Source organism: Schistocerca cancellata, chromosome 6 (assembly GCF_023864275.1).
Source record: "Schistocerca cancellata isolate TAMUIC-IGC-003103 chromosome 6, iqSchCanc2.1, whole genome shotgun sequence".
Classification (NCBI taxonomy): Eukaryota; Metazoa; Arthropoda; class Insecta; order Orthoptera; family Acrididae; genus Schistocerca; species Schistocerca cancellata.
The window spans coordinates 117,926,601-117,953,644 of record NC_064631.1 but is presented as its reverse complement, the minus strand read 5'-3'; positions in this window follow the sequence as shown (position 1 = coordinate 117,953,644).

Genomic DNA, 27,044 nt, shown 5'->3' with positions numbered 1-27,044 from the left:
CGACGATTATTACGACGCTTGGCACATTTTTACCGTTAAGTAATGACAGAGATTATCTTACAACAAAATGCACAGTTTAGGGCTATAGTACACGTACCTGAATGACTAATTTTGTACTTAAAACATTTATCTTTAAATAGTTTTGAATTACAAAGATACAAAGGTTTTCTGTGATACATTTCATTCCATTGCTGTGATTTGTAACACCTGAGGGTTGAATTACATTAATCCTCAGGGGGTACACACTTACTTTGCGTACTAAGCATGTGGCAAGCGCTAGGAGCCCTAGGTAATATGGTATTTGCTTATACAACTTTACACATTGGTACCATATTTCTCTAACACAGAAGTACACAGCTATCTGATCATTTAGCTGAGAGAGCAACATTTTTTTACTTCGTCAGTGACACATGTTTACGCAATCACACAGTCAGATAACTTCGCACTTATGAAACTGAATTTTGTCACTACTTTGTCAACTGTTCATATTTTTTTGGAACCATTGTGATGCTATGAGAGCTTTGAATGTCGTATTTGGTAAGGGATCATAATGTTTTATGTATCTTTGAGTAGACGACAGTATTGAATGGTTTTGAAATTATTGGAGGAAGCTAAGACGATTTTTGAGTTGTAATGTATGTGCTATGATGATATTACTACGACGACGATGTGTGTTACACTGTGGAGGTATGCTTATGATCAATGGGATGATGCTATATGAGGAATTTTGTTATGCTACATATTTATTTTGATGAAATATTGAAGACGTGTCAACAAATATGGAAATGTGTAATAAGGTAAGGTAAGTGGTTAGGGACTCTGATTTGTAAAAAAGTATGTTGGAAACCAAGAATCGTACTTTAAGTGTTATGAAATGTGTGTACATGCGAGAACGTATCACAACACTGCTATTCATGAGATTCCTTTTCTACACATTTGTACGGTAATTTCTCGACCTGTGAAATTTTTAGGTATCAAATGGTCACTGTAGCAGAAACCGATGCTGTAAATGTTTCAGTAAGGAAGGTAAATGACCTTGATGTAATGTGTCCCGGGCGCCCAGCTGAGCGACAGTCACCTGAAAAAAATCCATTAGGTGGAGAAAAAAGAGGCCATTATCCTCGCTATTGACATTTCTTTGTAGAAAGCATCGCAAATACAACACGCTCATACTTTAAAACATTATTACACTTTGGAGCTCATAATTTCTGATATTTACTGAAATCCCTAATGACATGATGAGAACATTTTATGCCTATTGTCTTGCTAACTGAGAGATTTTTTACTGCCTTTTGAAATGTCATATGGCTTGTGAACGACATTTCACACCATGCTTTATGTATATATTTGCCTATTTTGCTTAATATCTAGTTTCTAGTTGCACTGCAGCATTGGTTAAAATAAAATATTTTATGCCTAGAGATCCATTAAATAATAATTTTATGATGTACTTTCTTAAAAATGGGAGCAAAAATAGGCATTTCCCTTCACAGGAATTGCATACATAATATTTCAACGATTTGGTAAATTTTTTATCAGAGTATGTTTTTGTGATGCATCACGCTAGTGTTAAGATCTGACATAGGTATTACACATTTCCTATCTTTACTATAATATTTTTCTGCTTGACCTCTCATGTTTAGACATAAGTTATTGCATTTGCTGCTGCTGTTTGCCAGGCATAGTTCTACTGAATTTTACATTGTATTAAGCCAGTTTTATTACTGATTTATTTTTCTTGTTGCTGTACATTGGCTCATTAGTTGTAATGTTGCAATTGCTTTGCTAATTTAGATATACTGCTGCTTGCTTTGCCAATTTGCATTTTCTTTCATTGCTGTTTGTGTTAATTGTTTTGTGCTGCTGCATTGCTTCGTCCGTTAGTATATGTATCTTAGCTCAGTGGATTTAAGTTAGCTTAAGAGGGGGGGATACTATATAAGAAACTAACTGTGAAGAATAGTTGAAGTATGAATTGAAAAGTTATATGAAAAAGATTTGGGTCAAAATGAGTATTGTACAATGATACATAATTGTTTTGAAGGAGGATATGAACAAAAAAGTAGGGTTTAGGGACAACAGGTATAGATAGGACATTTTGGGAATAATGATGAACTGAGGGAGATCTCCAAGAAATCAAGAAAGTTTTGTTTGCAAATCAAATTCCATTAATATTGCAGCAAAACAAAGCTTTCCTTTCCTTTCGTGTTATTCCGCTCTGTGTTTGTCTACCCTTGTGTGTTTATCTGATACGAGTTATGTTGTAGAATTTTTCTAATACTATGATATTTACTTTGTAAATAGGTTTAGACATTATTTATTCTATTTTGTTTTAATGTTTATGTGTGAAGTTGATGTTTTGAAAGCTATTCTGATCTTTTATGTATTTACATATGTCGTAATTCCTGTAACACGATGTATACGTTTATTTCTATTGTTTTGTAAAGCCAATATTACTACAAATTTTATCTGTACTATTATGTTTTTTAATGATATATTTTGTACTTTTGTAAATGTATTCTGATGTTGTAAGTTAATAATTTTACAGCACCAGCACCAGCAGTTCATTTCACTGCACACGTTTCTGTTGGTCATAGTATATTCACAATATTTGAGATGTTAAAAAAAGGGCTGTTAGTGTTTGCATGTTTAGTGATAATTCAGCAAGGGACTGGTTAACAGCATTGGTGGTTCTAAGGACATTCCAAAAAGTTTGTGAGTTTACAAGTGGTGATTCATGTATGGACTTATGCATTGGTGATTGTGCAGCCACACAGTCGTAGCAGATGGCTGCTGGCCATCTCTACAAGGACTACAGTGAGCCTGCTTCTTTGATGGGCCACCAACACCATTATTTCTACAAGAACTACAGTAGGTCTGCACCTCTGGTGGCCCAGCAATACCATAATATCTACCAGGACTACAGTGAGTCTGCTCTGTGATGACCTACCCACCAATATTCTTCAAAACTTCGACTGACTCTGCTGTGAGTTTGCTCTGTTGTGGCCCATTACCTGTCTGCATGTCAAGAGTCAGCACTGTCTTTCCGTTGGAAGGAAAACACTATTTCTTCAAGACTGCATGGAAATCCACTACTTCCATGTGCATTTTATTTTACTGTTCAGACTTTGAGAAAAAAATAAACTCCAATTACTACTGTGGCGAATGATCAAGACGCTCTTCGTGAGAACAATTTTTGCTTTTGACCAACAGCGTATCAATAAGTGTGTGCATTTCATATCTTTGTTACTGTAATTATGATAAGTTTTTTCAAATCTGTGTTGAACACTGACCAAAACAGTTTGTAACATTTTTTGTGTGAGCATGGGGGCTATGTAAGTAGGCTGTTTAGGTTTTTATGTTGGTAACGCCACTTAGTGCTCTGTATGAAAATCACTGACTGTGCGTAGTGCAATCTCAGGCTGGTTGGCATTGTTGGAATATTTACTAGTGTAGTGTTGGGCAGTTGGGTGTGAACAGCGCATAGCGTTGCGCAGTTGGAGATGAGCCGCCAGCAGTGGTGGATGTGGGGAGAGAGATAGCAGAATTTTGAAAGCGGAAGATCTGGACGTGCGTTTGTCAAAAAAAGGAAATTTGTAAGACTGGATGTCAAGAACTGATATATATATATTATGACTTTGGAACACTATTAAGGTAAATAAATTGTTTGTTCTCCATCAAAATCTTTAATTTACTAAGTATGCCTACCAGTAGATGGTGCCTTCAGAGGTTAATTAGCTGGCAGTATTGGCGCTCGCTGTATTGCAGTAGTTCGAATAACGATTTTTGTGAGGTAAGTGATTCATGAAAGGTATAGGTTATTGTTAGTCAGGGCCATTCCTTTATAGGGATTATTGACTGCTTTGCGGGTACTGGCGGAGGTTAGAGTCCTCCCTCAGGCATGGATGTGTGTGTTTCTACTTAGGATAATTTAGGTTAAGTAGTGTGTAAGGTTAGGGACTGATGACCTTAGCAGTTAAGTCCCATAAAATTTCACACACATTTGAACATTTTTTTAACTTCTTTGCACCTAAAATATTTTGTGTCAGTTTAGTGATGATCAGAAAAAGTAAAGTGAGAAATGTCTGAGTATATTCAGTTTTGCTCAGCTGTTTGAAAATCTAATAACGTAAGAGGTTTACCAGCACAGTCATTTCATAATTTTTCTAAGGAGATGTTACAAACTCTCATCACAATTCACCAGTCCGATATGCATTAACGAAAGCACAACGACATGGCGTATCAAATTAAATTTGTAACTCGATTTAGAATTTCTTTATTGAGAGGACGCAGTAAGTAAGCTGGGACAGAGATTTATCGACATATTTACATGTAATTTCAGCATGCTTGAGGAAAATGTGGTGGCATCCTTGCCGTTCACTGCATGTATTTATGACCTGGCAATCTGAATGATAACCAAAGACTTTCTTTACACGATGCATATATAATGGAGCTCTGTTTGAAAAGACCGCCACAAACATTCATTCTGTTCGCAATAAGATTTCAAAGCGTGCAAATATTAGGAATTTACTTCGAACGTCAATTCCTACAAATTCCTTGCTCAACCTATGTGAGGGGATGTGAAATGGGATGATTACACAGCGTCAGTTCTTATCTAAGGCAAACGTTAGACTTCTGTTCATTGGCAGTATACAGGAAAAGCCGCTTTAGTTCGCAAAGGAGACTACTTGGAAAAATCTTTTGCGACCTGGGTATAACTGTCCATTTCACAAAACGTAAAATCTTACTGTGTTATAATTACAACATCACTAAGGTTCAGTTACAATCAGTGAGTTCAAACAAACAGCTTAGTTAAACTACTCGTCGGACTATAAAACTGAATTATGACACTGATTCAGTAGTACGTGCAGGAGATGGTAGGCAAAGGTGCAATACTAGAAGTGTGAAATGCTACAATTCACAAAGTAAACTGGTTAAAAACCTATGTACGACACATCCCAGAATTTTGGTCAAATATGACTGGCAGGGGGTATTGAATGTTTACAGAAAAGCATGATTGATCACAGGTTAGTTTGCTCCAAGGTTGAGTGTCGTGAGAATACTGAAACCCTGAACTGGCAGACACCTAAGGCGCCACCTACGTCTAGAAAGCCTATTTAAAAGGATTCAAGAAAGAGTATTAAGTGAGGAATCTACGTACACGCTGATGAGCCAAAACATTACGACCACTGCCCACCGCGACGCTAGATGCTTCCTGGTGGCGATGCGGGCTCATGACGCGTGATAAAGGCACGTAAGCGGAGCAGAAACGGACGGGGGATCATCCTAGCGAAGGTATGTGACGCGGAAATCCAGTGTGATAAGCGACGTTTACAAAGAGCTGGTGGAATGTACACCCGTGCAGCTATCGTGAGGATCTTCGGAAAGAGATAGACGGACAGTGGAACCATCTAAACGAAACTCCGTCCCAACAGGCCTTGGAAGGCCCAACGGTACCGACCGGCCGCTGTGTCATCCTCAGCCCACAGGCGTCGCTGGATGCGGATATGGACGGTAAAACTATCAGTAGGCGCTAAATGGTTGTGCTCTGTAAAGCTAGAAAGATGGTGATCCGTGGCATCCCTGCCGAAAGAGCACAATGCTTATGCACGCATAATTGTTCCGGAGTACACCGTTCATCGTACACAGCTCGACAGCAGACCTCCCCTACATGTTTACATGTTGACCCAATGGCATCGTCAATTACGGCTGCAGTGGGCACGGACCCATCGTGTCTCTACAGTCGATCACTCGAAACGTGCCGGCTCTTCGGGTGAATCACATGTTTGCTACACTAGGTCGATTGCCCTCTCCACGAACGACATCACCGACGTGAACGGCAGCTCAAGGCACGAAGGCTGACGGGAGCACTATTATGTTACGGGAGACATCCTTCGGCGCTTGCATATGACCTTTGGTAGTAATCGAAGACACACGGACACCTGCGAACCACCTGCATCCCTTCGTGCTTGGTGTTTTCCCCGACGGCGATGTCACCTTTCAGCATTGTAATTGCCCGTGTCCTAGAGCCAGATTCACCTGATGTAACGGAGCGCATCTGGGTCGCTATCGTTCGTCATCTATGTGAATGCAAATCAGCGGCCCGTTAATTACGCGAATTACATCATCTGTGCGCAGACATCTAATGTCACTTACCTTCACAAACCCACCAACAAAATGTCGTATTCCTGATATGCATAATCAGTGATATATTTCGTTCCTAACCCGGAAAGACAAGGTATTAAGCACGTGGTCATAATGTTTAGTATCATCAGTGTATATTACGACCCCCGGAGCACCGATGGCACAAGGATCGCTAAGACAAGAGTATACTCAAAATATCCACGGGTGTGCTGCCGGTCTATAGTGTCCAACGGGCACAATATTTCGGCGATCATACATGTCGCCATCATCAGGTGAACTGACGGACTGAGCTCCTGTGAACGTGCCGGCACGGAGATCCGTACGCTATGGCTGCTCAGAGGGAGCTGGGTTCGGTCGCGGCGGCTGGTTACAATGTATAAAGAGCACGTAACCAATCATTCTTCCCGCACATCACAAGCATACCGAGAGGAAAGAAAACATAATAGGTGGTAAAATGGGAGGTACCCTCTGTCAGGCAATTCACAGTGATTTGAGGACTCTATATGTAGTAACGGAATGTCGAGATTGGACCCATAAGAGAATTTTTTCGTCTGGATTGAACAGATACACTCTTACTGTGCCGTATTTGTCTGCAATAATTGGGTTTTTCTTACAATACAGGCGTTTATGCGTGATGTACTGCCGACTCATCATTGTAATAGACTGCACAGATTTCGAAGTAATCCTGTTATCTAAGGGTACAGTTTTTGACCAGTAATCAAAAGGTCCCTGGTCCCGTGCTCTAAATCCGCCACAGCTTAAATGTCGAAAAAAAAATCAGCAATAGCGGGCGAACGCTTCCGTCATTAGAAGTTACCCTCGTTCCGCCAACGGCCTTATCGAAGAGAACTGAAGATCGGACAGAGGCTCCGCACATTCTCTTGTCCTTGGAACTTCAAATTGTCAGCATCAGCAATGAGCAAGGGCACGAGTATGAAGCTTATTCGCGTGCTTTGAAAAAGTGTCGTGATGATCTCTCCATTGGCAAAATATTCCAGATTAGTTCTGTTTGGATCTCTGGGAGGGGCTGCCAATATGGAGGTGACCACGTACAGTCGTGGAAAAAACGAGCGAGACCCCTCGCCTTTTCGTTATGCTGATCCGCACAGCTTCAAAGTCTGCTACACAGCATAACAGGCAAGGCTACGAAGAGCTACCAACATACTATGCAAGTTCGTTCAGCTGATGTACTGAGATAGCTAGCACTGGAGAAACTCGCGCTTCGAAGACGCCACAGCATCGTCTGCCACAACTTCGTGGGAAACTAAATACCTCAAGTATAAGCCAATGTCTTGTATTCACATATCTCTGACTATGACTTTGATCTAAAGTGTAGTTATGGATCGAACGATTCTCAGATTGCGAATCTAAGATCATGAATAAAGACATGGGGAAATGAATTAAGCGTCCTTCCTCTTCCGTAACATCAAATATATTTTAGTTATTCTTACTTAAATGAACTGCGCAGAAAATCATTCACCAGAAGTGAATAACTTTATAGTAACACCAGATGATGTTAACAGCATGCCGGCGCGGGTTAGCCGTGCGTTCAACGGCGTCATATCGTGGACCGCGCTGCTCCTTGCGTCGTCAGTTCGAACCCTTCCCCGGACATGGATGTGTGTTAGGTAAGGTAGGTTGAAGTAGATCTAGGGTACTGATGACCTAAGCAGTTTGGTGGCATAGTTCTTAGAGCCATTTTTTGACCTTTCTCACAAATTTTCTTTACATAGATTTCGTTGACATAGCTCACTTTTTTACACCACCAAGGGACCGAATACCGCAGGAAGTTCGATATATTTCCGCTAATTATGTCCACCCGTACTCGAGGTAAACGGGTTTTAAAGCTTGGGTAGACAGATAGACGGTCAAGAAAGTGAGACTAGCAGGGTTCCATTTTTACCGTTTTACGTGACGAAATCCTAACAACGAAAACAGCTACCACAGTTACTCAAGATGAGGACCGCATAATAATTTCCCCTACTCTTTATTCGAAATGTTTCAGTTGCAGTCGATACATCAGCATATTAATCGTAACTACGCTTCAGATCCAAATAACGTTTACAGGAATGCAAATAAAATCCATTTGCCTATACACATGGTTATTCAGATCCCACTATTAATGCAACCGCGTTTTAAATGAGCGAGCGTTCCCATTGCTAGCTACCTTAACGAACACTTCGGCTAATGAACGTTTTCAGGCTGGGGCACATCTAATGGAGAATTCTAAACATTGTAGAATACGTTTGGCAGCTACGACGACGTTTATTTACTGGGTGGTGCAGAATTATCCTGCTAAATTTACTCGCTAATAACAGTTTTTTGTTATTTCGATAAACATCACGAATGATTTCACATAATCGGTGACATAAAGGTAAACAATTCATGTTTTTGAGTCCAGAAAGGCAACAGAAACTGCAGGTCATTTTGCCATTTTCATTGCGAAATTGCCGGCTTATTCATGTCTGGGGTAATAATAGAGGGCTGTTTGCCTGGTTTGTCTGCTAGTGTAGTGAAAGGTGTTTGCTACTGCAAGGGAGGTCTGGTTTGTTTTCGGTTGTAATCTCGATGGAGGCAGATAGACTATCAGTAAAGGAATATTAAGAAATTCTCGTGGCCCCAATACGTTTTATTGCTACCTTTATTCTGTACTGGCGCTCTGTGGATGTCGATATGAAACCGTTGTAGAATTTTATACTTGTCACTGCCTACTTTCTCCGCTTCTGTCAATAACTGAATTGACTTAAGTGTGGCACTGAATGATTTTTAACTGAATTTCGTTATGAATCTTCACTCATTGCTAAATTTGCACACTTTCGTGGTAGATCAGCAACGGTAATCCAGTATGACTGGTCTGAACGTTGACACAGACCATTTCGCGGCCGAATGCGCATAATAATTTGCTAATTCGTAACGATCTGGGGTACTTTGTCTTACTAAAACAGTTTTGTTATCTCGATAAGCTGAAATTCATTTTTATTAGTACAGTTCATACTAATTAGCGTTTCTTCTTTCATGTATATCCCATATTTAGGTGTTGTGGTTAACACATTTTTCAATTTCACGCCTGTGCATAGTATGTTGGTAGCACTTGGTCGCATTGTCTGTTATGCTGTGTAGCAGACTTTAAAGCTGTGCGGATCATTATAACGAAAAGGCGAGGGATCTCGCTTGTTTTGTCCTCGACTGTACAAAGAATGGAATAACCAACGGAGGAATACCATTCAACGAGTTAGAGGTTTAAAAGTAACGGGGAAGCTAGAATATCTGGAAAGGGAAATGCAGTGTTAATCTAGGAGTAGTGGGGGTCAGTGAAGTGAACTGAAAGAAGATATAGGGTAATTTAGTGTGATATCAAAACCCATCAGCAAATGATATAACGGCAATGGGATTCGTTACGAACAGGAAAGTAGGGCAGCGAGTGAGCTACAATGAGCAGCTGAGTGACAGGGTTGCTCTCATCAGATTCCAAAGAAAATCAATGCCAACAACGATATCTCAGGTATGCATGCCAACGCTGCAAGCCTGAAGAGACAAGGAATGTATCTGAGTATATTGAACAGGTAATTCAGAATGTAAGACGAGAAGAAAATCATTGAGGTCTCATGGGGGCTGCAGCGCGGTTGTAGGTGAAGAAATAGGAGAAAGTGTTGTGGGACAATTTGGGCTTGGCAATAGGAAGGAGAGAGGAGAAAGACTAATTGAGTTGTGAATAAGTAAGTTTAGGTGGTAATAACGTACATTCCGTTCTATAATCAAAGGAGGAGAAGGTGGAATTGGAACGGACCAGGAAACACGGAAAGATTCCAGCTTTATTACATCATTGTCCGACGTAGGTGCCGAAATCAGGTATTGGGTAGTGAGGCGTACCCAGGAACGGACATAGATTACAATTTAAGAGGATCGTCCTGAAGAATTGGTGTGGAAGGAAGTTGAATACTAATGAACTGAGTAATGTGACGTGTTTGACGTTCGCTAAGGATATCGATACTACTATGAGGAATATCAGAGTAGTTAATGTACTTGAAGAGGAAGGGAAATCTACGAAAATAACAGATGTTGGAGAGTTAAACATAGGTACAAGGTGGGTAACTGCAATGAAACCTTGGGTAACATATGAAACACTTCAAGAGATTGAAGATATAAAAAAATACAAAAATGTGAAAGGAAAAGACGGGAAAAAAGCAATAAAAAAATTACGTCTACAAGAAACAGTAAGTGCAGAGCAGCTATGGTGAAATGCATTCAGGAAGGATGTGAAGAAATCGAAAAAGAAATAATCGTGGTGAAGTCTCTACACTGTGCCGACATTGCTACCTGCGAATGTCCACGTGATTTGCCTTCTTTAAGACGCTTGGGCACAACCTCGTCTCAGTACAAGAGAACACGGAGAAAAAAGAATTAAATAAAAAACTAATTTTACTAAATAACGGTGGAGAAAAGTACACTGGTAAGGAAAAATATTGACTTAATATAGACATACACAACACGTACTAAAGATATTATCTGAAATGGCAATTATTCATCCAAGTACTATTGTAGACTTCCGGATTAAATAAATATCCACTCATTTATAATTAACTTTCTCTTAATCATGAACGTAAAGTATTACGAGTACCAATCAGCCCGCTACTATGGAGAAAACTACGTAGACGTAGCACTCGGTAATCTTACAAAAAGTACTCCCACATTTACGATATATTCATATACTACTAGAAATAAATGTATACTAACGTTAATTACCTTGACACGAGGACACCCCTTTCTCTTTCCAGTATTAATTACCAGAAATAAGTATCGTACACAATACCTACTTCAACCAGTTAAGCTAATCTCCAATACGCACGCAATAGTGCCCCTCGCACCCATTTGTACTTCAAAATACCTTTGTCATCGAAATAAACAATTCTCCCATGCCGTAGGTTACTTACAACTCCAGAATTATCTCGAACTTCTTAATACAAGGTATTAGTGGATTTCACAACAGAACAGATCTAGACGTTTAGTTCACCTACGAAACATGTTGTTGAGGCAGCGACAGTGAACTTTGGTAAACGCAACCTCTGGTATTCGGTTATCTACTTGTCCGCCCCCGGTAGCCGAGTGGTGCCGGCACGATAGCTCGGCGTGTTCAGTCAGAGGGCTGCTCGCCCTCTGTAATAAAAAAAAAACTGAGTAAAGGAATCAACGATCAACTTGAACGGATGTCTTGTGTAGTCCGTCCAGACCAAACGCAACGAACAATATCGAAAAAAAGTGGTCAGCACGACAGAACGTCAATCCTCAGGGCCCGGGTTTGATTCCCGCCTGTGTCGCAGATTTTCTTCACTCAGGGACTGGGTGTTGTGTTGTCCTAATCATCATCATTTCATCCACATCGACGCCCAAGTCGCCGAATTGGCGTCAAATCGAAAGACTTGCACCCAGCGAACCTTCTACCCCACCGGAGGCCCTAGTCACACGACATTTTTTAATTATATACTTATTCCTTGTTTATTACTACTTTTAGATTATTATAAATATAGTCAACCCTTCAGAAAATTAATTTAAGGTTTTCTCAATTAATATCCGCTTTTTATTTTAACTCAGTACCGCGTATTAATCGATTCTTTGCACATTAATCTCCTTGTATCAAAGTCTATCAGTTCGCAGCACAGACATGCATTACTAGACTAGTAATACTATATACAACGTCATTGGTGTCAAAGAAGCCGCGGTTTAGAGGTGTAGTATGGTGGTGGGCCCAAAGGACGTATAAACAGCTGTTTATGTACCGATAAAACAATCGTAAGAAATGGAAACAAACTGATACGGCTACATTACCTTCATTTTTGACATAAGGGCCAATGCATTGTCAGTTATTTTTCGTACAACAGACGGAAGATACAAGGGAAGGAACATGTCTCAGTGCAAGCGTAACTAGAAACGTTTTGAAACTTCCTGGCACTGTGTGCACCGACCGAGACTCGAACTCGCGACCTTTGCCTTTCGCGGGCAAGTGCTCTACCATCTGAGCTACCGAAGCACGACTCACGCCCGGTCCTCACAGCTTCACTTCTGCCAGTATCTCGTCTCCTACCTTCCAAACTTTACAGAAGCTCTCCTGCGAACCTTGCAGAACTAGCACTCCTGAAAGAAAGGATACTGCGGAGACATGGCTTAGCCACAGCCTGGGGGATGTTTCCAGAATGAGATTTTCACTCTGCATCGGAGTGTACGCTGATATGAAACTTCCTGGCAGATTAAAACTGTGTGAACCGACCGAGACTCAAACTCGGAACCTTTGCCTTTCGCGGGCAAGTGCTCTACCATCTGAACTACCGAAGCACGACTCACGTCCAGTCCTCACAGCGTCACTTCTGCCAGTACCACGTCTCCTACCTTCCAAACTTTACAGAAGCTCTCCTGCGAACATTGCAGAACTAGCACTCCTGAAAGAAAGGATACTGCGGAGACATGGCTTAGCCACAGCCTGGGGGATGTTTCCAGAATGAGATTTTCACTCTGCATCGGAGTGTACGCTGATATGAAACTTCCTGGCAGATTAAAACTGTGTGAACCGACCGAGACTCGAACTCGGGACCTTTGCCTTTCGTGGGCAAGTGCCCTACCATCTGAGCTACCGAAGCACGACTCACTTATTCTGGAAACATCTTACGTATTTTTAATTTTGTACTGTATGGGAACTTAAGTAATTACATTACACTTTGTCATATCAGAAATACGGGCAGTTTTAACTAACGTAGCCTAATGATGTGCTTTTAACCAGTCTTGATCAATTTTGGATTTTCTTCGAATAATATGCTCGTTATGAAAGTGCTTCTGTAAGTAGAACAGGCTATTTGTTGTTGATAACAAGTATCTTTATTCATTTGAGTGTTCTTACGAAAACTACAGTACGCTTTAAAACGTGTATATACACTCCTGGAAATGGAAAAAAGAACACATTGACACCGGTGTGTCAGACCCACCATACTTGCTCCGGACACTGCGAGAGGGCTGTACAAGCAATGATCACACGCACGGCACAGCGGACACACCAGGAACCGCGGTGTTGGCCGTCCAATGGCGCTAGCTGCGCAGCATTTGTGCACCGCCGCCGTCAGTGTCAGCCAGTTTGCCGTGGCATACGGAGCTCCATCGCAATCTTTAACACTGGTAGCATGCCGCGACAGCGTGGACGTGAACCGTATGTGCAGTTGATGGACTTTGAGCGAGGGCGTATAGTGGGCATGCGGGAGGCCGGGTGGACGTACCGCCGAATTGCTCAACACGTGGGGCGTGAGGTCTCCACAGTACATCGATGTTGTCGCCAGTGGTCGGCGGAAGGTGCACGTGCCCGTCGACCTGGGACCGGACCGCAGCGACGCACGGATGCACGCCAAGACCGTAGGATCCTACGCAGTGCCGTAGGGGACCGCACCGCCACTTCCCAGCAAATTAGGGACACTGTTGCTCCTGGGGTATCGGCGAGGACCATTCGCAACCGTCTCCATGAAGCTGGGCTACGGTCCCGCACACCGTTAGGCCGTCTTCCGCTCACGCCCCAACATCGTGCAGCCCGCCTCCAGTGGTGTCGCGACAGGCGTGAATGGAGGGACGAATGGAGACGTGTCGTCTTCAGCGATGAGAGTCGCTTCTGCCTTGGTGCCAATGATGGTCGTATGCGTGTTTGGCGCCGTGCAGGTGAGCGCCACAATCAGGACTGCATACGACCGAGGCACACAGGGCCAACACCCGGCATCATGGTGTGGGGAGCGATCTCCTACACTGGCCGTACACCACTGGTGATCGTCGAGGGGACACTGAATAGTGCACGGTACATCCAAACCGTCATCGAACCCATCGTTCTACCATTCCTAGACCGGCAAGGGAACTTGCTGTTCCAACAGGACAATGCACGTCCGCATGTATCCCGTGCCACCCAACGTGCTCTACAAGGTGTAAGTCAACTACCCTGGCCAGCAAGATCTCCAGATCTGTCCCCCATTGAGCATGTTTGGGACTGGATGAAGCGTCGTCTCACGCGGTCTGCACGTCCAGCACGAACGCTGGTCCAACTGAGGCGCCAGGTGGAAATGGCATGGCAAGCCGTTCCACAGGACTACATCCAGCATCTCTACGATCGTCTCCATGGGAGAATAGCAGCCTGCATTGCTGCGAAAGGTGGATATACACTGTACTAGTGCCGACATTTTGCATGCTCTGTTGCCTGTGTCTATGTGCTTGTGGTTCTGTCAGTGTGATCATGTGATGTATCTGACCCCAGGAATGTGTCAATAAAGTTTCCCCTTCCTGGGACAATGAATTCACGGTGTTCTTATTTCAATTTCCAGGAGTGTATGTGATTTGACGCTCTTCTCATAACTAGATTTACATTTAATGTCTTAATTTTAACGAGTATGCAAATATTTGCTCAACTGCAGAAATTCGCTGCAATTCTCAAGTCCAAAAATAATCGATAGGGTTCCCACGAATGGGGTATCGGCCGGAGTGGCCGCGCGGTTAAAGGCGCTACAGTCTGGAACCACACGACCGCTACGGTCTCAGGTTCGAATCCTGCCTCGGGCATGGATGTGTGTGATATTCTTAGGTTAGTTAGGTTTAAGTAGTTCTAAGTTCTAGGGGACCTATGACCACAGCAGTTGAGTCCCATAGTGCTCAGAGCCATTTGAACCATTTGAATGGGGTATCGCTTCTCACACTTGTAAATGTGTCCCAACTATCATGCAGTAATACAACATTTATTGGCCGTCGTTTGTTCTTCTAGTGACTAGCTCGAGCAGGATGATCTTTCGCGCGCCCAATCGCTGTTGCGGCCGACGGCGCAAGGATGATCTTTGAAGTCCGTTTTCGAATGCCTGCGTGGCTCGTCATTGTACTGCCTTTCTGCAACATTGCTGTTACATGAACATTAGTTACAAAAAGGTATCATACATCAAGCTCTTCGATTTAACCTACTTCCTGGCAGCGATCACAATAGTTTGAAACGACAAAAAATCCATCGTGACGGCGCTGAAGGCGCCTGACGCAACATATAGGAACGTCAAGCAAGAGTGGTAACAGTTGTAAGTAGGCTGTTTATGTTTTCTTTATGTAAGTAGGCTGTTTATGTTTTCTTATTGGCAACGTTACGTAGCGCTCTATATGAAAATCACTGGCTGTGCTGTGTGCAGTCTGTGGCTAGTTTGCATTGTTGTCTGCCATTGTAGTGTTGGGCAGCGGCAGCTGGATGCATATATATATATATATATATATATATATATATGATCTTCACTGCTCAAGGTTAAATCTAACTTTGGCTCAGAATGGGTAAATTATGCTGCCACAAAGTCTTTGGTCGCTTACCTAATAGCATCAAAAGTCTGACAGATAGCCATATAGCAAATTAAAAGGAAATTAAAAGAATTTCTGAATGGCAACTCCTTCTACTCATTAGATGAATTTTTGGATATAGTAAGTGGGTAATTCCCCCCCACCCCCCATAAAAACATTCAGTGTCATGTAATATTTTGTGTACTGTAATATCTTGTTTAGACCCCTTTTATTAAGCTGACGCGTTCCACATCATTACGAAGTGTCGTTTTCATGATATGTGGAACAAGTGCTAATCTAATCTAATCTAATCTCTAACCCTAGTGGTGTCGTATTAGTTACAATACTGTTGTTAGCAGCGTATTATCTACTAACTAATACAACAACTATCGACTATTAACTATTACAACAGTGTCAGCGTCTCTGCTGCTACAGGACATATGAGCTACTATATGGGCAATAACATTTTTACTACTGGTTTACTGTGCTACCGAGCTACACTACTGCAGCGTTAGGGAGAGAACTTGTACAATAACGTGATAAAACGAGAAACTATAGTCGATACTGAGGTCATGGAGGAGCCCGGATTAGAGTCGAGCTTTAAAAGGGCTGCGTAAGACTTGAGATCAAACAAGGCAAAAGTGTAGACAACATTCAATTGAATTTCTAAAATCTTTTGAAGAAGTGACAACCAAATGACTATTCAGTTTCATGTGTGGAATTTATGATGCTGGCGAAGTACTACCAGACTTTCGTAAAAATATCAGGCATCCAACACCGAAGATAGGAAGGTCAGGTAAATATTGCACAATCACCTTAGCGGCTGATACAGCCAAGTTGCTGATAACGATAGTATACAGAAGAATGGAAAAGGAAATTGAGGATCTCTTAGATTACCATCAGTTTGGCTTTAGGAAGCGTAAAGGCGCCGGAGGACAGGTCTAATGTTGCGCTTTATAATGGAAGACTGAAATGAAGACAAATCCATCGGATATCTCGGCCTGGAAAAAGGGTTAGAGAGTGTAAAACAGAGCAATATGTTCGAAATTCTGGAAAAATATGTGTAACTTATAAGCAGAGATGGGTAACATACAACATGTACAGGAACAAAGGTAGAATAGTAACACTGGAAGACCAAAAACGAAGTTCTCAAATTAAAGAGGGTGTAAGACAGTGACGCATTCGTTGACCCCTACTGTTCAGTCTGTAGAATCGCTACGCAGTCTCTCAGCAAAACTGATAAGAAGTACTGAGGAGGCCGTCATGAAGTACTGCATTAGGAGCTGCAGGTCGTTAACCGCTGTGTGGCGCGCTGTCAGTCATAGCAACGTACACGTAAGGGAACTGCGGGACGAGTCAACCCCCGGTCAATGGAAAACACCACACAGCGGTCATGACTGTAGCTGGTGGGCCGATATTACATACCAGTGTCAGTGTCTTGTTATGAGCGATGTGACTACGCACCAGGTTATAGAGAAAGAAATGTGCGTCTGAGCTATATAAATATGAAATTTGATGCAGAAGCATGCTCATCGCCAGAGCTCAGCAGCACACCATGCCGCATAGCTCTACGACTGATAGTCGTCAGCAGCAGCCATCTGCATCTACATCTGCATCTACACGACCACTTTGCGGTTGACAATTAAGTGCCTGCAGAGATGTCTCGAAACACTTTCAAGCTATTTCCCTACCGTTCCACACTCGAAGAGCGAGCGGGAAAATACGAACACATATCTTTCTGTGTGAGCTCTGATTTCTCTTACTTTATTATGATGATTTTCCTCCCTATGTAGGTGGGCGCCAACAAAATGTTTTCATACTCTGGAGAGAAAATTGTTGACTCAAATTTCATAAGAAGATCTGGCCTCAATGAAAAACGCATTTTATTTTAATGACTGCCACCCCAATTTGCGTACCATATCCAAGGTTCTCTGTCCCATATTTCGCAATAGTACAAAACACGCTGCCTTTCTTCGAATTTTGTCGATGTCCTTCGTTGATCGTATCTATTGCGGGTCCCACACCGCCCAGCATACAAGCATAATGTAGGCAGTCTCTTTAGTAGATCTGTTGCATTTTCTCTGTGTTCTGCCAGTAAATAGCAATCTTTTGTTTGCTTCACCCAATATCTATTATCTAATATATTATCTATATTGTGGTTCCAACTAAAGTTATTCGTAACTGTAATCCGTAAATATTTTGCTGAATCTGCAGCCTTTAGATATGTGTGACTTATGCTGTAATCGATATTTAACGGATTCCTTCTGGTACTCATGTGGATGACTACATACGTTTCATTACTTCCTGTGAACTGCCACTTTCTGCACAATATAGAAATCTTACCTTAGGTGAGCTTAATTTCAGCCTAATTACAATATTTTGCAAAACGAATTAATCGATTCGCATAATTTGCGTGGACGCTAGCTCATGTTTGTTGTTCAAAGCTTGATTAATATACTGTAAGACAGATTCACTAAGATGTTCGAATGGTTGTACAAATGGCCCCAAAAATTTTTACCCCGTGTTCGTACATAAAATAGGTACCTATCCCATTACCCCCAACCAACCCATCCACACACTCACACAAAACTTGATTCTTGTCCTACATACTTGTTACAGCACTTCTGCTCTTTAAGGATGTATCCCATCGACATACTCCACAAATATGCGCGTTGGTGTATAACTTGTTGCCCACAGATGTTATTGCTCCTTCTACACCAATGAATTCATGATATTTGTAAGAGAACAGACTAGTCTGTCAGTTTCTTTATTAATATCCGGTAATTTCAGTATCTGGAATTTGTTAGAAATAGAAAGATTAACTCCTTTTTTCGCTAAAAGAATATCGTCATATGCGTATTAAGTACTACTCAACGTTTTGAGATAAAATCATATTTCCTCTGAAAAAATATGAAACGTCAGCGAGAATTTCGAAGAATACTGTGTTGCTCTCCAGACTCCATTTGCCGAAAGTAATCAACTCTCTGTCTTTCAGAGATAAAAAGTCATCTACATCGTGACGCAGGCGGTCAGAAAGATCTGTTTTCAAGATCTATGGTAACAACATCGCGATGGTTATCAGCACTTTAGCAAGCAGAATTCGGCCTCAACTCTTATGAATCTTGGCGTCGTTAATCTAGATGCGTAATCACGTGATACGACTATTTTCTCTCCTTTTACTGCATTCAAGTGATTAAAAAATAGCAATGAGAACTCGCTCCGGACTCGAATGGGACTCTTTGTTCAGTTAATTTTTTCGGAAGTGTGGGCCCAGGGAAATGGCTCTCGTGATTTCAAATGTGATTTCACTGAGGAGACAGACTTCACACATCTGCTCCAATTCTGATGAAGCACTACCCACATACTCACATACGTCACTGGGACGTCAGGTGACAAGCGGAAAGGGCCATATCTGATAATACATATTTCAATAGCAAGCATGGATGCTCCTGAGATGGAACACCTCTGGTTTTACTCTCATGGTTATTACTAAATAAGTCGCTTCTCTCGATGTATAAGCTTTCTACGAATTTTGTAAATTAAAGCACCTTTGACCTGCGTCCCTTAAAAATAGAGTTTTATGTATATCTAAATGTATCATATCTGTTACAAACATTTTACTGTGTCTTCTTATCCCTAGTTTTCGTAATTGATTTGTCTTCGGTCTATAGTGCTACGAAAGACATTATGTTGAGGAGAGAGAATGACTTTAATTTGCTGATTTACCTATTTTTCTACACCAAGAAAGAGCAGCAAGAAATTACGTGTCTCAGCAGCTCAAGGCAAACTCTTCATATCTGTTACAAACATTTTACTGTGTCTTCTTATCCCTAGTTTTCGTAATTGATTTGTCTTCGGTCTATAGTGTTACTAAACTGATTACGCACTTTTAAAACTTAATGCTTCACTATACTGAACCGGTCATTTTCCTCTTGGACGATCTCATCGTTAAACTTGGGCAATTGATACGGACAGAACTTTGATGATAAATTAGTGAGTTTTGTTTAAAATAAAGACAACGCGTTTCTCGAAAGTTACGTAGTTCTACAGTCTACTCTTAAAACTGTAAACGAGAGAACCGCCATGATTTCTTTGCGGAACTTACTGTGGACAACAAACTAGCGATCGCAAGGATGAGTTCGATTAATTAAGAACGGAAGGCAACTGAGGGAAGGAATGTTTGCTCTCTGCAGGTTGTACGTATGATGGCAGGACACAGAGAGGACAACGTGGAAAGGGCTCTACAGATCTGTAGTCAAAAGCGTTTTAATAATTACACTACATAAAGCACGTGTTGTACGAGATATCGAAACGCTAAGCAAAATTTATGAATATCCGTATTCTTAAATATATGTCAGTTCCTAAAGAATGTGACGACTCATCCTTCCTCCATTTCTGCCCTATTGAAGACAGATGTTAACGTACATTCTTTAACACTTTGTACTTCTATGCCAGTGGTCAAGCAAGGCCATTCAAATAGACTGCGTCGATTAGATTTGATGACATTAATTCATCAAATGATGAAATGAAATGAAATTTCGTGTGGCTAGGGCCTGCCGTCAGGTAGACCGGTCGCCTTGTGCAAGTCTTTTGAGTTGATTAGGATAACACAACACCCAGTCCCTGAGCGGAGAAAAAACTCCGACCCAGCCGGAAAACGAACCCGGGCGTCTTGGCACGGCAGTCCGTCGCGCTGACTACTCAGCTATCGGGGCGGACAATTCGTCAATGATGATAGTTAGTATCTTTAGTTTAGTTCTCGATTTTAAAATAATTTGATGCAATGAAAGCACTTGGTATTTAAAAGTGACTGAGATATAGCTGGGTGGATGAAAAAATGTGGTGTCCGCCCAAAATTTTCATTTCTTCCGAATTATTTTGCTTAGTTTATTTTTTTTTTCAAGGTGAAATCCTTCCTGTCATCCTTATCCTAGAAAGGGTTCTGCTCTGACAAACTGTAACTACTAGTATTTTACCACTCACCACTTTGTCTCCTCAGTGCAGGTTTTCTCCTATTAGTCCTACCAGTTTGCCTTTTCCTTTCCTTTCATCTTTTAAAAGAAGTCCATTCCTTGTTGAGATTAAGGCCTTGCTTAGAACATTTTGGTCTACTCAAAGGATCAAAAGGAACCACGAAACTACATGATCTTGACCTTGCGACATAAGCAGACGTTCCAGCTCTAAATTCTCTCTCCCGATGGAAGAATTCAAGTGCTGTAGTTAACAGCGTTTCAGAATAGGCACAAACTCAACAGTGTTAATACTGATCCCGATGTAATCTTCACCAGCCACTATTTCTGTAAGTTCGTTAAACGATACCTACATCTACATGTGTCTGAGGCTCAGTCTTATGTAACTGAAGCAATAGGCCGAACTTATCTCTCATACTTACCATAAGGCTTTGAGATGATGTCTTATGCTTGTTGGTCCTATTTTATGTTGAACTTCCCACCTCTTTTTACCCTTTGCCTTCCTTAATCTGTCCAGATCATTTCTAGCCTCATCTAATTCAGCCTGAAGGCGGCAGTGTCCCTCATGTGTTCCGCCATCATCCTATATCTACCGCATATCGTACAAAACCACTGAACTAACTTATTTAGTTCTTTAGTTCACACACCTATACAAGATCCCAAATGTAAAACCTACAGCATCCTTCACACCATGCCATGAATCAAACGATTCTTCGGCAACTCAGGCACTTTTCACTCATCGTAAAATAATACAAATCAAAAAAATGTCATTTCAGTTACCAATAGCAAGATAATTCGTTTTAAAAAAGTTGATCTGTACGTAACTTTATGTAAACGAACGACTGGCGTAAAGTTTCTGAACCTCTCAAGAAACTCTAGTTTCTGTAATGTTTCCGTTCTTGGGACCCTCTGCCCAAAGACTGGATTGATGCAGCTCTCTATGCCAGTTTACTCTGCACAGTCCTCTTCACCCTAAGTACAGTAATCTACATCCATATGAAACGAGTTACTGTAGTCAAGCTGTGGTCGTACACTTCATTCCACAGCCAAACTGATGATACCTCGAGTCCAATCAACTGATCCGTTTCCTTAGTTCAGTTGCGCTATCACTTTATTTTGTCCCAAGTTTCATTTAGAACCTCCCTACCAGTTATTCAGCTTACCCGTCTGTTCCCCACCATGCCTCTATAGCAACAAATTTCGAAAACTGTTGTTCTCTTCTATTTATCGTCCACGTTTCACAGTTTATTCGTTTAGCGCATGGCTAGTACAGACATATCAATGATTACATATACATATTTACAGACGAAAAACTTAGTAATGTTCGTGCTGTGCAGCTGGATATCCTGTCCTTCAATCCAGCGCCCAGCATCTGGAGTTGTCCGCAGGAAGTCCTCTTCACCACCGTAGTAGGCTCGAATCTTGCAGTTACATACATGCAAGATGAATATCCTGGTGTGGAGCTCCGCAGTCACGGTGTGTATTGTTGTTGTTGTGGTCTTCAGTCCTGAGACTGTTTTGATGCAGCTCTCCATGCTACTCTATCCTGTGCAAGCTGTTTCATCTCCCAGTACCTACTGCAGCCTACATCCTTCTGAATCTGCTTAGTGTATTCATCTCTTGGTCTCCCTCTACGATTTTTACCCTCCACGCTACCCTCCAGTACTAAATTGGTGATCTCTTGATGCCTCAGAACATGTCCTACCAACCGATCCCTTCTTATAGTCAAGTTGTGCCACAAACTCCCCTTTTCCCCAATTCTATTCAATACCTCCTCATTAGTTATGTGATCTACCCATCTAATCTTCTGCATTCTTCCGTTGGTTACGGTGTGTATTAGGCATCTCTTTCCACTTGTCGAGAGCATCTCTGCGCTGCTATGATTCTGTTCAGGGCAGTCCAGGTCTTGCCGGTAGGTGGAATCGACTTGAAAGTCTACCACCTGTAACGATGTTATACAGGTGCACATTTGTTACAGCTTCACACCGACCCTTTCATTTGTCAAGAGGTTTAAAATCTTTGGTAACCCCTGTCACCAGCATCACGCTGGGTTGAGTGGCGCGATTTTAGTCATTTAACATTCAAAAGCAGCAGGTCGTACCCACGGCTAGACTACGAATTCGAACTCCCTCCTAAGGACAGCAGATCTGTGGAGACCAGGAGGCGTTATACCGGTTGGCGGTGTAAGCCATCTAACTAGATTAGATCTGTTTGGGGCAGTTGTTATACGAATTATAGTATTCAGCTGGGTGTTAACAGTCTTGAATGATGACCGTTCATCCAAACAGGTGCACAGTACTCTGCCCTTGAGTACATCAAACCCAAGGCTGAAAATCGCAGGGTGGTTGCTGAAGATGCCTGGGTAGTTCCGCATAGCTTATGGAGAATGTTTCCTTTCCGTACGAGGATACGCACCATACATTTATCCTCAGAAGGGCTTTCTTATCATGTCAACTCGTCATCAAGAAAACCACATATCTCCTTTTTTCGAAACTCGATTATTGTAGTTGTCATTCTGCATCCTCCAGCCATTTAACTTCGGCCATCGTCCGTTAACTTTCTGCCCAAATAATAAAGCTCCTCTATTACCTCTAGTCTCACATTTCCTAATCCAAATCGCTCAGCGTAACCCGATCTCATTCGAGTGCGTGTTGTTACATATCCCCGTGCACTTTGATTTTACATACAGTTTAAGTGAATGTAAAAGAATGTTATTCTTTGCTTGGTAGTAATAAAAAATCATGAATTGAACTTTTATGATCTTTGACTATAATACAGTTTATATTGCATAGCACTTGAGGTAAACCAAGTGTTGATTATCGTTGCAAACACAAAAGATAAAATGCAATTCTCACTACTGGTTTCTGTAGTTGAAAATTTAACTTTGTGCACTCTTATCTATTATGTGGGGATACGCACAACCCTAAAAGATTTCTTGCTGTGAATGCATTATCGTTAATTTGCAAAACTATGTTCTCATAACACTGATCTGGCTTGTTAGAAATGAAACACTGTATCATTAATCTAACTGATTACGAAAGTAAACATGTCTTTCTCCACTTTAGTCTCTGAAATGCATTGAAAATTACTCTTATTACACGCACTGATGTTACAGTATGCAATGCTTGCCAGATATAAAAGCTGCAGTGGATTTTGTAATATTTGAACACTATTGATTGCCATACGCGAGCATGAAACTAAAAATGCACATGATTTTAATATTATTAGCGAGACCAGATTTCAACACAGCTGTCTTTGATCTGTGTAAGCCTCCGCTATTTATAAGCAATTTAATATGCTAATACATATCGTTGTTATATTTTTAATTATGATTGTCTGCGTCGGTTTCCACACAGGACGATCACAGGCGTTATTTGTAAAATTGACGTACATAATATAATGCACAAATATAAAAATGCAAAATGATTATTTCCTTTATACAGAATCCACATAATCGAAAACTGTTCATACAGAAATGAAATATAAGACCACAGATAAATGGTTTTTTCATATATTACACATATTTTACAAATGTCTTGCCAGGAGACGTCACAGTATAATTGACCTTGTTTTACTTTCCTTGATGTTTAATCACATCGACATCTACAGCTACATGATAGTCTGCTATTTACACTTAAGTGCATGACAGAAAGTTATCGAACAATTTCATAGTATTTCTCTGGCATTTCACTACAGAACGGTGCGACCTCTGATTTCTCTCATTTCATTACAATGATTATTTGTGCTATGTAGGTGGGGCGTCAACATAATATTTTCACAATCGGAGAAGAACGCCGGAATTGACATTCGTGAAAAGGTTCGTTGCTGCAAAACGCCGTTGTTTGATTGATTACAACCACAACCCGTGTGTCATTTCATAAAGACGCTGTGTCATCTTTCGCGATAATATGAGTTAGCTGACTGATTTGAATTTTTTCGATGTCCTCCATAAATCCTATCCCGTAAGGATCCTATGCTCCCTAGCAATACTCTAGCAAAGGTCGGACAAGTATAATGCAGGCAGCCTCTCTGGTCGAATTTTTGAATCTTCTAAGTGTTCTCCCAAAAACACACTTTTGTTCGCCTTCACCACAACATGATCTATGTACTCGTTTCAGTTTCAGTTATTAGTAATGAATATTCCTAGGTGTTTAGTTTAGTTAACAGCCTTTAAATATCTGTGATGTATCGTGTAACCGAAGTTCAGCGGATTCTTTTAGGTACTCGTATGGAAGGCCTCAACTTTTCATTCTTTAGAGTCAATTGCTACCTTCTACACCATACATATATCTTGTTTAAATTATTTTGCAATTGGTGTTGGTGTCCTCATGATGTTGTTGTTGTTGTTGTTGTGGTCTTCAGTCCTGAGACTGGTTTGATGCAGCTCTCCATGCTACTCTATCCTGTGCAAGCTTCTTCATCTCCCAGTACCTACTGCAACCTACATCCTTCTGAATCTGCTTAGTGTATTCATCTCTTGGTCTCCCCCTACGATTTTTACCCTCCACGCTGCCTTCCAATATTAAATTGGCGATCCCTTGATGCCTCAGAACATGTCCTACCAACCGATCCCTTCTTCTGGTCAAGTTGTGCCACAAACTTCTCTTCTTCCCAACCCTATTCAATACTTCCTCATTAGTTATGTGATCTACCCATCTAATCTTCAGCATTCTTCTGTAGCACCACATTTCGAAAGCTTCTATTCTCTTCTTGTCCAAACTATTTACCGTCCATGTTTCACTTCCATACATTGCTATACTCCATACAAATACTTTCAGAAATGACTTCCTGACACTTAAATTTATACTTGATGTTAACAAATTTCTCTTCTTCAGAAACGCTTTCCTTGCCATTGCCAGTCTACATTTTATATCCTCTCTACTTCGACCATCATCAGTTATTTTGCTCCCCAAATAGCAAAACTCCTTTACTACTTTCAGTGTCTCATTTCCTAATCTAATTCCCTCAGCATCACTCGACTTAATTCGACTACATTCCATTATCCTCGTTTTGCTTTTGTTGATGTTCATTTTATATCCTCCTTTCAAGACACTGTCCATTCCGTTCAACTGCTCTTCCAGGTCCTTTGCTGTCTCTGACAGAATTACAATGTCATCGACAAACCTCAAGGTTTTTATTTCTTCTCCATGGATTTTAATACCTACTCCGAATTTTTCTTTTGTTTCCTTTACTGCTTGCTCAATATACAGATTGAATAACATCGCGGGGAGGCTACAACCCTGTCTCACTCCCTTCCCAACCACTGCTTCCCTTTCATGTCCCTCGACTCTTATAACTGCCATCTGGTTTCTGTACAAATTGTAAATAGCCTTTCCCACCCTGTATTTTACCCCTGCCACCTTTAGAATTTGAAAGAGAGTATTCCAGTCAACATTGTCAAAAGCTTTCTCTAAGTCTACAAATGCTAGAAACGTAGGTTTGCCTTTCCTTAATCTTTTTTCTAAGATAAGTCGTAAGGTCAGTATTGCCTCACGTGTTCCACTATTTGGCAGCATCACCTGCAAACAATCGAAGATGGCAGAGTACCTCCTAAATCATTTATATAGATCAGATTCCTTGGGGAACGCCTGATATCACTTCCAGTTTACTCGGTGATTTTTCGTGAGTTACTACGAACTGTGACCTTTCACCTACTTTGCCCATATCCAACATACTTTTATGTCGTCTTCCTGAAATTCAGTTCCCTTAGTATCACCTTGGTGTCCGGCCAAGCTACTTCAGAGTGCAGAATAATTTACAACCTTGTGTCATTCCCACCACAGCAACTTCTTTCCTTTTATGACTTTGATAAGTTATAGCTGCAGTCCAGTATCTCTTTTACTCCCGCTACCTTCAGAACTTCAGTGAGTGAACTCCAGTCAAGAAGGCCTATAAAGCTATCAATACTGTAAACGTAGGTTTTCCTTTCTTCAACAGATCTTTTAAGGTAGGACGCAGAGTCAGTATTACTCCACCTGCTCCAACAGTTCTCCGGAACCCATACTACCATTTGTTTAAGGTGGGTATCTGACAGTTTTCTCCACTATTCTGTCATTATTTTGCATTTACGGCTTATTAAACTACGAGATGATTCGGTGGTTAGCACCACTGTGGACACTAGCCTTCTTTTGAACAGGAGTTACTACGTTATCGTTAAGTCTGCTGGTACTTCACCTATTTCATACACCTTTCGTACCAGGGGAATAGTTTTATCGTGGTTGATTGTACCAAGTATCTCAGTAATTTCTCCATGGTTCCGACAAATGCTTCTCGTACTAGCTTATGTCCCGTATCATCTTAATTTACTTTCTGTTCACTTCCTGTCATTCTTCTATTCGTTTCACAAATGCAGCAATTCTATACATTCATCCTTCCGCCTTCCCTCCATAGCTTAGAGCTGACTTGCCGTAAAAGTTCTATATTTACAATGGTATTTCTCTTTTCTGTAAAAGTATTTAATTTTCCTTAAGGTGGCACCTGTCTACCTCATCCTCACCACACTCTACAGAACTTCTCCTCTAGCCATCTCCTGCTTTGCTATTTTGCACTTTCTATCAGTCTCGTATTTCTAAACACCCGCACTCCTTTCGTCAGTTTCATTTGTTGCATTTTTAT